The sequence below is a fragment of the Oryctolagus cuniculus genome, chromosome 8, assembly GCF_964237555.1.
Source record: "Oryctolagus cuniculus chromosome 8, mOryCun1.1, whole genome shotgun sequence".
Lineage (NCBI taxonomy): Eukaryota > Metazoa > Chordata > Mammalia > Lagomorpha > Leporidae > Oryctolagus > Oryctolagus cuniculus.
Window position 1 is genome coordinate 131,881,443 of NC_091439.1, and position 10,327 is coordinate 131,891,769.

The window sequence follows — 10,327 nt, forward strand, 5'->3', positions numbered from 1 at the left end:
TCTCTCTCTCACTGTCCACTCTGCCTGTCAAAAAAAAAAAAAAAATCCTTGTATATCTACGTGTTATATAAATACAGTTGTTACTATGGAAACATAGATTTGAATTTTGAAAGGATGGCTGGAAATAATTGAAAGGAGACAAATCTCTCGATACCTTTAAAAACTCCAAGAAGGAGTGGGTGGTGAGCATTTGCGGAGAACTAGGTAATTAACAGATGTTGATAGAGAAAATTCACTTTTGTTTTTATACACATGCCCTTTTATTAGTATAGATATAAGCAAAATTCATGGTTTCTAAACCTTTTGGGTTATTGTGGGCAGCAGTGTCACCTCTTTATTTTTTTCTTTGAAGATTTATTTATTTGAAAGGCAGAATGATAGTGAAAGAGGAAGAGGCAGAAGAAGAGATCTTCCATCTGCTGGTTCATTCCCCAGATGGCTGCAGCAGCCAGAAGCCAAGAGTCAGCAGCTTCTTCCCAGTCTCTCATGTGGGTGCAGGGGTCCAGGCACTTGGGCCACCTCCACTGCTTTCCCAGGTGCATTATCAGGGAGCTGGATTGGAAGTGGAGCAGCCAGGACTCAAACAGGTGCCTGTATGGGATGCAGGCAGCACAGGCAGCGGCTATAGCCACTGTGCCACAATGCTGGCCCCCACCTCTGCTGTTTTTTTTTTTTTTTTTTTTTTTTTTTTTTTTTTTTTGACAGGCAGAGTTAGACAGTAAGAGAGAGACAGAGAGAAAGGTCTTCCTGCCGTTGGTTCACCCCCCAAATGGCCCCCACGGCCCCCACGGCCCCCACAGCCGGCACGCTGCACCCATCCAAAGCCAGGAGCCAGGTGCTTCTTCTTGGTCTCCCATTCTGGTGCAGGGCCCAAGCACTTGGGCCATCCTCCTCTGTCTTCCCGGGCCACAGCAGAGAGCTGGCCTGGAAGAGGAGCAACTGGGACAGAATCCAGCGCCCCAACCGGGACTAGAACCCGGGGTACCGGCGCCGCAGGTGGAGGATTAGCCAAGTGAGCCACGGTGCCAGCCACCTCTACTCTTTTACAATGACAGTATAGTTTAATTTGTAATATACAAAATGTGAGTCTTTCCGTGTCATGGTATATGACATAAAAATTATTTGGGGTAGAAACCCCAGAAGAATGGCATTGAATCTTCACTGTGCTTACTAGGAAATAGCATAATTCAGTAGGATGGGGGGCGTCAACCTGCTAGATACTAGTTAACCTAAAGAGTTGATACACAGCAGATTCTTCCTCTAGCAAATTGCTTTTACTAATTTATTTTTAAAGTTTTTATTCATTTAGTGTATTTGAAAGTCAGAGAGACAGAGACAGAGAGAGTTCTTATCTGCTGGTTCCCTCCCCCAAATATTTGTTACAGCCAGGGCTAGGTGAGGCTTAAGCCAGGAGCCAGGAACTCAGTCTGGGTTTTCTACATGGGTGGCAGACCCCCAACTATATGAGCCATCATCTGCAGCCTCCCAAAATGTGCACTTAATAGGAATTTGTAATTGAGATTGAAGCCAGAATTTAAACCCAGGCACTCTTATATGGGATGGGTGTGTTCCAAGAGGCAATCAATGCTATTCCCCAATTGCTTTTAAAATTATCATTTTATGGGGCTGGCACTGTGACGTAGTGGGTAAAGCCGCCACCCGCAGTACCAGCATCCCATATGGATGCTGGTTTGAGTCCCAACTGCTCCACTTCCGATCCAGCTCTCTGCTATGGCCTGGGGAAGCAGTGGAAGATGGCCAAGTCCTTGGGCCCTTGCACCCACATGGGAGACCCGGAGGAAGCTCCTGGCTCCTGGCTTTGGATGGCACAGCTACGGCCACTGCGGCCACTTGGAGAGTTGACCAGCGGATGGAAGACTTTTCTATCTCTCTCTCTCTGCCTCTCCTCCATCTATGTAACTCTGACTTTCAAATAAATAAATCTTAAAACATTATTTTATTTTCTAGAAGATGAGTTCAGAAGCAATTTGGCTTTCATTATCTGCTCCACTAAGACTATTCTAAGTTTATCATTGATCTAGATTCTTAGCCGCGGAGTATTTTTCATGCTGTCACTCTCTAAGATGCAGTGTAGTCCTGGTGTTTGGTTGTTCCCTCTGGTTTTAGCTGGTTGCTCTTCCTCTCCCTTCAATAAAATAAATATAAAATAAAATATTTTATTTGTATATATATATATGAGAGTACTTCAAACAGTTCATGAGGGGTGGGTGTTTAGCAGAAAACGGCATTGAAAGGTAAATGTATTTTGGTGCAAAAACTTGAAATCTATGCTATGTGGGGTCATGGAAAATGTTCATTTATAAAAGCTATTCATGGATTTAATTTATTGCAGCAAAATACAAGCTCCATTTTTCCACAAACTTTTTAAGTACCCACACATGTTATGTGTGTACACACATATTCGTATTTGTCTAGGTACTTGTGTGTTAGAAGAGGAAACTAGAGAGTGGTAGTTAAGGCTTGGCTTTGGAACCAAACTTCTGGGAGTTCAAATCCAAGCTCTCCCCTCTTTTACCTGCTTCCTCATCTATTAAAAAATAAAAAGTAGGAGGCAATATAGTGCACCTTACCCTCACCCCTTACACTTGGGAATAGTAAACGAGTTCTCATGAATTGTTAAAGCACTTTGAACAGGGTCTGGCAAGGTAAATATAGTGTAAAGAATGTATACCATGTATTTTGTTAACATGTGTCAAAGAAGAAAAGTAAGTAGGGCATCATTGATTTGGTACACTCAAAATGGAGTTGAGGGGGCTCTTGTTAAAAATAGACCTTGGGGCCGGCGCCGCGGCTCACTAGGCTAATCCTCCGCCTAGCGGCGCCGGCACACCGGGTTCTAGTCCTGGTCGGGGCGCTGGATTCTGTCCTGGTTGCCCCTCTTCCAGGCCAGCTCTCTGCTGTGGCCAGGGAGTGCAGTGGAGGATGGCCCAAGTACTTGGGCCCTGCACCCCATGGGAGACCAGGAGAAGCACCTGGCTCCTGCCATCGGATCAGCGCGGTGCGCCAGCCGCAGCGTGCCGGCCGCGGCAGCCATTGGAGGGTGAACCAACAGCAAAGGAAGACCTTTCTCTCTGTCTCTCTCTCTCACTGTCCACTCTGCCTGTCAAAAACAACAACAAATAGATCTTGGGGGAAAAATGGGCCTTGGGCATCTATGCTGCTGAACTACTGAATTAGGCTGTTTTGCACATACCTACCTTGGTGCAGACCTTCTAAACCAAGCTAAACTCTTCCTGGAATGAAATTCACTGATCTTGGCAACAGTTTGTGAACACATTCCCCATGCTTCCAGAGACTGTGTCCAATTCCCTACTTTGCTGTACATATCATTATTCCTGACAAACAGAAGATGTAGTTAACAACCCATCTTGCAGTTTAGGCTATAAAACCAGATATCATTTTCTAACAACTTGGAGGACATTTTTGAAGTTGATTGAATTTTGTGTCTCCTGGCTTGCAAACCTAAAACTCCCCACTTCCTCCCCAAAATCTTACTCTTCTTTGCCCATGCGTGGGTTGATTTTTTTCTGAGTCAGCATTCTTGGCATGTTCTCCAGGATGCAGAATGAGCTTCCTCCATGTCCTAGTCCTGGTTGACATGGCATGTGGTCATCATCTGGACCCCTTTGCTTCTCCCATCTCCTGAGGCATGCTGGGTTTCAGGGTAAGTTCTCCTGGACTGAAAGCCCAATCTGATTTTGGTAGAGGACTGAAACCTTTGGAACAGCTCATTGTGAGCTTTGCTGCTTCTGGTGAGGGTTCTATCTCTGCCAAAAAGACAGACTCAGTTTGTCTTTGCTACTAGGCCGGGTTTAGCTCACAGGATTTTCTGTTCCTGTCATTTCAAGAGGATTGGGGTTCTGTGTTTTTTTTTTCTTTCTTTTTTTTTTAATTTTGATGAGAACTTGTAAGTTTAATATGGTTCAACTCATAGTAATATTTTGTTGCCATTTTAAATATTAGAATAAGATTTTAGTTGTTTTAGTCATGTATGGACACTCTCACACATTACATAATTTCCTTCTCCTCTTGTTCTGCTTTGCTGCTGAGAAAAATAGAAAAGAAAAAAGAATGAGGGACTGGGACTCACTTCTCTCATTTATCATCCAAGAATCATGTGTCTCTTCATTTTAAATAACAGAAAATTGTTCCTTTTATTAATTTTTTTGATGGGCAGAGTTAGAAAGTGAGAGAGAGAGAGAGACAGAGAGAAAGGTCCTCCCTCTGTTGGTTCACCCCCAAAATGGCCGCCAAGGCCGGTGCACTGTGCTGATCCAAAGCCAGGAGCCAGGTGCCTCCTCCTGGTCTCCCATGCAGGTGCAGGGACCAAGCACTTGGGCCATCCTCCACTGCCTTCCCGGGCCATAGCAGAGAGCTGGACTGGAAGAGGAGCAACCATGACCAGAACCTGGCGCCCACACGGGATGCTGGCACTGCAGGCGGAGGATTAACCAAATGAGCCATGGTGCAGGCCCCAATCTTTTATTAAATTTTTAAAGATACATTTATTGTCCGGTGCCACGGCTCAATAGGCTAATCCTCCACCTGTGGCATTGGCACACCGGGTTCTAGTCCCGGTCAGGGCGCCGGTTCTGTCCCAGTTGCCCCTCTTCCAGGCCAGCTCTCTGCTGTGGCCCGGGAGTGCAGTGGAGGATGGCCCAAGTGCTTGGGCCCTGCACCCGCATGGGAGACCAGGAGAAGCACCTGGCTCCTGGCTTCAGATCATTGCGGTGCACCGGCCACAGTGTGCCGGCCGCAGCGGCCATTGAGGGGTGAACCAACGGAAAAGACCTTTCTCTCTGTCTCTCTCACTGTCCATTCTGCCTGTCAAAAAAAAAAAAAAAGATACATTTATTTATTTGAAAGGCAGAAATACAGAGAGAGAAGGAGAGAAAGACAGAGAGCGAGAGCACGAGAACGAGCTTTCATTTGCTGCTTCACTCCCCAAATGGCCACAATGGCCAGGGCTGGGCCAAGCTAGAGCCAGTAACCAGGAGCCAGGAGCCCTGAACCAGGGTTCAAGAGCTCAGGGATTTGGACCATCTTCCACTGCATTCCCAGGCGCATTAGCTGGGAGCTGGCTCAGAAGTGGAGCAGCTGGGACTCGAACCAGCACCCAAATGGGATGCCGGCACTGCAGGCAGAGGCTTTACCTTCTAGACCACAGTGCCAACCCCCCTTTTATTAATTTTAAAGGTGAACAAATATTTTCCATTTTTCCTTCTTTGAAAATCTCAAAGAAAGAGTGCATCGTGGGATCTACCCCTGGTGTTCTAGCCACGAAGCCTCTGCCCACGGAGGGCACAGACTCTGAGGCCAGCGTTCCCATCCGTGCTCCTCAGAGGACAGATGCCAGGCCCCAGCCTCTGCTCAGAGGCTCTCAAGGCTCAGCACTGCTGTCCTGCTCCATCCAACAGGAAGGCATGCTCGGCTGAGTAACGTCTGACATGGCATGGGACTCACGGTCAGGGGTCAGGAGACACTGTTCTCCCTTGTGGAAGCCGTGCTCTCTAACAAAGTCAGGTCAGGCCCTGATATCACTGTGTGTGGGATTTTACCCTGGCAGCCTTTACCACATCCACATCTGTGTAAGCTTCAGTTGGAAACCATAGTCCTCCCTGAATCCCTGTCCCAGCTCTTCCCTAGAGGAATGAGGATCTGTGTACTCAGACTTCCCACTTCTCTCTGAGCCGACCACACTTCTGTAGACATGAAAACAGAAATGGGAAACAGCAGTCATCTCTCTTAAGTTTTTTGTCCGTGGTTTCCTACCTTTCCTATGTCCTTGTTGTCTCAAGAGTTAGTTAAAATGGTTTCAAAACAAAGGAATCGAGTGCAGAAGAAGCAAGGCTGAGTTTGGGTAAATATCCATGAAGTCAAAGCTGGAGCTCAGTCACGCCTGAGTATCTTTTGAGAAAAGAGAGTGTTTTCTGAGTTAGGAGAAACGTATGATGAGTGAAATACAAAGTATCCTGTCCAAATGACTAGCATTGTTTTGTTGTTGTTACTTTCTTTTTAAGGATTTATTTATTGTGACAGAGAGGGACGGGGGTGGGAAGGGGCAGGGAGATTTTCTATCCACTGATTCACTCTCTAAATGGCCACAGTGACCAGGCCTGGGCCAGGCTGGAGGCTGGAACTCCATTTGTCTTGAGGATATTATGCTAAGTAAAGTAGCTAGACACAGAAAGACAAAAATAGGGCCAGCGTTGGTATGAGAATTATGTGGTACCTTGTAAGCCCGGCATCCCATATTGAAGAGCTAATCTGAGTCCTGCCTGCCCTGTTTCTGATCCAGCCTGCTGCTTCTGGGGAAGCTGTGGATGATGGTCTGAGGACCTGGGTTCCTGTTACCTTTGTGGAGGACCCAGATGGAGCTCAAGGCTCCAGCCTGGCTCAGGCCTGGCCATCGTGGCCATTTTGAAAGTGAATCACGACCAGCGCCGCGGCTCACTAGGCTAATCTTCTGCCTTGCAGCGCCGGCATACCGGTTCTAGTCCCGGTCGGGGCACCGGATTCTGTCCCGGTTGCCCCTCTTCCAGGCCAGCTCTCTGCTGTGGCCAGGGAGTGCAGTGGAGGATGGCCCAAGTACTTGGGCCCTGCACCCCATGAGAGACCAGGAGAAGCACCTGGCTCCTGCCATCGGATCAGTGCGGTGCACTGGCCGCGGCGCGCTGGCCGCGGCGGCCATTGGGAGGGTGAACCAACAGCAAAGGAAGACCTTTCTCTCTGTCTCTCTCTCTCTCACTGTCCACTCTGCCTGTAAAAAAAAAAAAAAAAAAAAAAAAAAGAAGTGAATCAGTGGATAGACGATCTCTCTGGTCCCCACTGCTGGCTATCACAATAAATGAAATCATAAATTGTTCCGTCCTAACACACACACAATACAGGGTCTGTCCTCCCCTGAGGACAGAAGGAAGGGGTTAAGAAGGACCCTGTCCTTCCTTCTCTGAACAGCATTTCTTGCTGGCCTGTGGTCCTTGTCACTCAGATCACAGAGTTGTCAGAGTCTCCAGACAACATGAAGGGAGGTCACAAGCACATCCCTGTGGGACACAGAAAATTGTCCCAGAATCTGACCAGGCTCATCACATCTTACCATGTCAAGTCTTCCAGCATAGCCGAGTCAGAGACAAGATGAACAATGGAGCTGAGGAACAAGAGCAAGGTTTTTCTATTTATGACGGGGTCTGAGAAACACAAGGCAAGGGCACAGAACGGATTAGGGGGTGGAAGCACTTGTGAGCAGCAATGGGCCTCCTGGGAGGTCCATGAACAGGAAACTGGCCCAGTGCTGGGGTCAGCCATTCTATCCGTGCTATCAGGGAGGTAAGGGCAGGGGTCCATGTGGCTATCCTCTTCTCTCCACAGGGGACTGTGGCACACACACAAGGTAGTTCTCATTGAGATCCTCTGCAACACACACACAGATATACATAACCTTTGAGGTTCTGAACCTCTGGCTTCTACAGGAAAAGAGGTTCACTTTTAGTTAAAAGGCCCAAGGCCATTCCTATTTAAACAATCACAGTCCATATGTGCGTGTGTTGTGGGGATGGTGGCATTTGTAGCGGGAGATTAGCACCCTATTTCTTGAGATCCACCATAGAAGAAACAGTGGGTTAATGAACCCTTTGAACACCGGGGCAGGTTTGAGCATGCCCCAGCAGCTGTTCCCTAAGCCCACAGCACACACACTGTTGCTGTAAGCAGGAGCTTCCAAACACATGTGTTTATCAACAGTGCTGGTGGCTCCAAGCTGAGCAGTAACAGCCTGATCGGGTGGACCACTGGGGTGTGCTGCCTGAAGGGGACATGGAGCTTTCTCCCTGCACATGCACGGTGCTGTCCTGCACAGCTCCACTTCACTTTGCTAGGTGAGCCCAGCGGCCTGTGTCGCAGCAGGAGTATTTCCAGCCACAGCATGATGGTGCTGTCTTCCGTGACAACAACAGAGTTTTCAGCTCCAGGGGTGTCCTGGGTGCTCTGATGGGAGGTGGGATCACCAGGGCCTCCCATCACAGGGCTGGTGGTGTTTCCAGCAAATGCACCACCTATGACTGAGGTGGGGGCACAAGGCCTTTACCCAGAGGAAGGGTGTTCTCTACGTGGTACTCCAGTGTTCTGGGGAGGTGGGCTCCAGGTCAGAGGCTGGGTGTGGAGTACCAATGTGTCCAAATCGGGGATGGTACTGGTGTTTTCCAGCTCTGTGACTGCTAGAATGGGAGGTGGTGGAGGACAGGCGACCCACCACATGCTTCCTGTCCCGGGTGTTGGGTCCCCTGCATGTGATGGATTTTTCTGTCTAGATAGGTCTCAGAGGCACCCATAGGAAGTGGGAGCCCAAGGTGCTTCATGGGTATGGCGTCATGTCCTCCCACAGTCCCCCTCCCTCAGTTCTGGGCAGGTGGGCCCCAGGTGCATGTAAGCGCACTCAGAGGAAGTGGGAGCCCAAGGTGCTTCATGGGTATGGCGTCACGTCCTCCCACAGTCCCCTTCCCTGAGTTCTGGGCAGGTGGGCCCCAGGTGCATGTGAGGTGGCAAGTACTCTAGTGTGTCCCAGCTCAGGCACAGTGGTGGTGTTTACAAGTGGCTGTGCTATGGCCAAGTGAGTCCCAGGTGCTGGGGTGGGAGGTGGACACAGACATGTCCCTAAGACATCTTTCTTAGCAAAGATCTGGCCTCTCCAGGGGCAGGTGTTTCTGTCCACGTGTGTCCCAGGTGCTGGGGTGGGCAGCAGGAGCCCAGAGGTCTGCGGGCATGGGATGGCCTGTGTTTCAGGTCACACAGTGGATCTGGAATGTGGCGAGCACTGGAAGTTGATCCCCTACACAGGAAGGATGCAGTGGCCAGGTGGGTCCCGAGTTCCCGACCCAGGGCGGCGGTGGAGTGGGACTGGGTGTCCCTGTCCCAAAGTGCACTGCTCTGAACTGGAACTTGGAAGCACACTGAATCCCAGCCTCACTGGTCCAGAGGGCTGCTGGCCCCATAGACACCCGTCACCCTGGTGGGAGGCCCCTGGGCCATTGAGGGAGCTTTATGTACCAGGGGGTGCAGGGTGTGGAGGCTGGGCAGGCTGCCAGGCCCCTGGGCTGGAGACATGGCGGGCCCACCTCCCATCCACTGGGCTCACGTCCTGCTGCACTGTGGAGAGGAAGGTGACCAGCTGGTGGACAGCGCCTTGGACTCTGACTCTGACTGACGGAGGAGCCTGCACATTGTCTGGGACATAACGAGGAAGGGGAGTCGGGGGCAGCCAGAGGATTAGTCAGGGGTCTCACTGACACTGGGCGTGGAGGGATGCGCAGGGGCAGACAGATCTGGCCGGCTTGGGTGGCAGCAGCAGCTGGGACCCGCGCAGCACCCAAGGGCCGGGTCAGGCAGTCTGCAGTCTCTGCCCCAGCCGGGGAGAGGAAGGGGTGGGGAGAGAGGCACAGAGCCACCGTGCCGCCTGCTCTATCCTCCAGGACTTCCATTTTACTGAGGGGGTCTCGGGTTCCTGGGACCCTGGGTGATGCTCTCCACGGTGCCCACGTCTCCTCCCATAGCAATGCAGGCCAGTCTGGGAGCTGGGGCCGCTCGCCGCCATCTCAGAACAGAAGCTGGGGCGTGGTGCGGGCAGAGGACTGCTGATGGCTGCCTCCGCATCTCCTTGTCCGCCCAGCACGTCCTTGGCCCGCGGCTCGATGAGTCTGGAGGCCTGCTGGGGGCCTTGCACAGGGCTGCGGGCGCCCGGACAGCGCAGTCCTGAGCAGACGCTCAGCCAAGGCCCCGGGCCTACTCACTCCAGGTCGTCGGAGGTCGGGGCGGCGCCTCCCCGGGAGGCAGCGGGTCGCCCTCGGCTTCCAGGTCCAGGCTGGTGCCCCCCAGGTCCACGCTGCTGCTCGCCCGTGGCTGAGCCGCGAGTCCTCTCCCGCTTCGCTCTTCCTCTCCATCCGCCGTGGTCCTGGGGCGCCGGCCGGGCCCCGGAGGAGGTGACAGCGCTGTGTGTGCAACCCTGACCCTCGCACCTGTGGGCCTGAGTCGGGGTGCGACGTCTGGCAGGTGCCCCTAGAGCGCCCCCGCTTTTCCGTGCGCCCGAAAGGGCCGGGAGCGGAGGAGCCCGCAGAGCGGCAGCGGCCTGCGGCGGGCCGGGCGACAGCGGCCAGGATCCCGCAGCCAGGGCCCCGGCCTCGAGCTCCCAAGAGAGCAGAGCGGCCGGAGCCGGCGGTGCGCGCCGCCCCGCAGAGGAGCTGCAGGCCGGCCCCGGCCCCTCCCGCTGCGCGCCGGCGACCACGTGGGGCGCCCGCGAGCCGGCGCGAGCCGG

The 10,327-nt window shown here is 51.9% G+C and overlaps 1 non-coding gene across 2 annotated transcripts; it reads right to left on the reverse strand.

The window, feature by feature from the left end:
• Nucleotides 1–1,105: 1,105 nt before the first annotated feature.
• Nucleotides 1,106–10,281, reverse strand: LOC127487128 (uncharacterized). 2 transcript variants are annotated; one of them, XR_011378117.1, is made up of 4 exons: nt 9,807–10,281; nt 7,121–7,171; nt 5,794–5,928; nt 1,106–4,063 (listed from the first exon to the last, which is right to left on the reverse strand). It is a non-coding gene; the product is annotated as an uncharacterized protein (transcript). The 2 variants fall into 2 exon arrangements; XR_011378116.1 differs by having other exon boundaries at nt 1,106–4,066.
• Nucleotides 10,282–10,327: the final 46 nt, after the last annotated feature.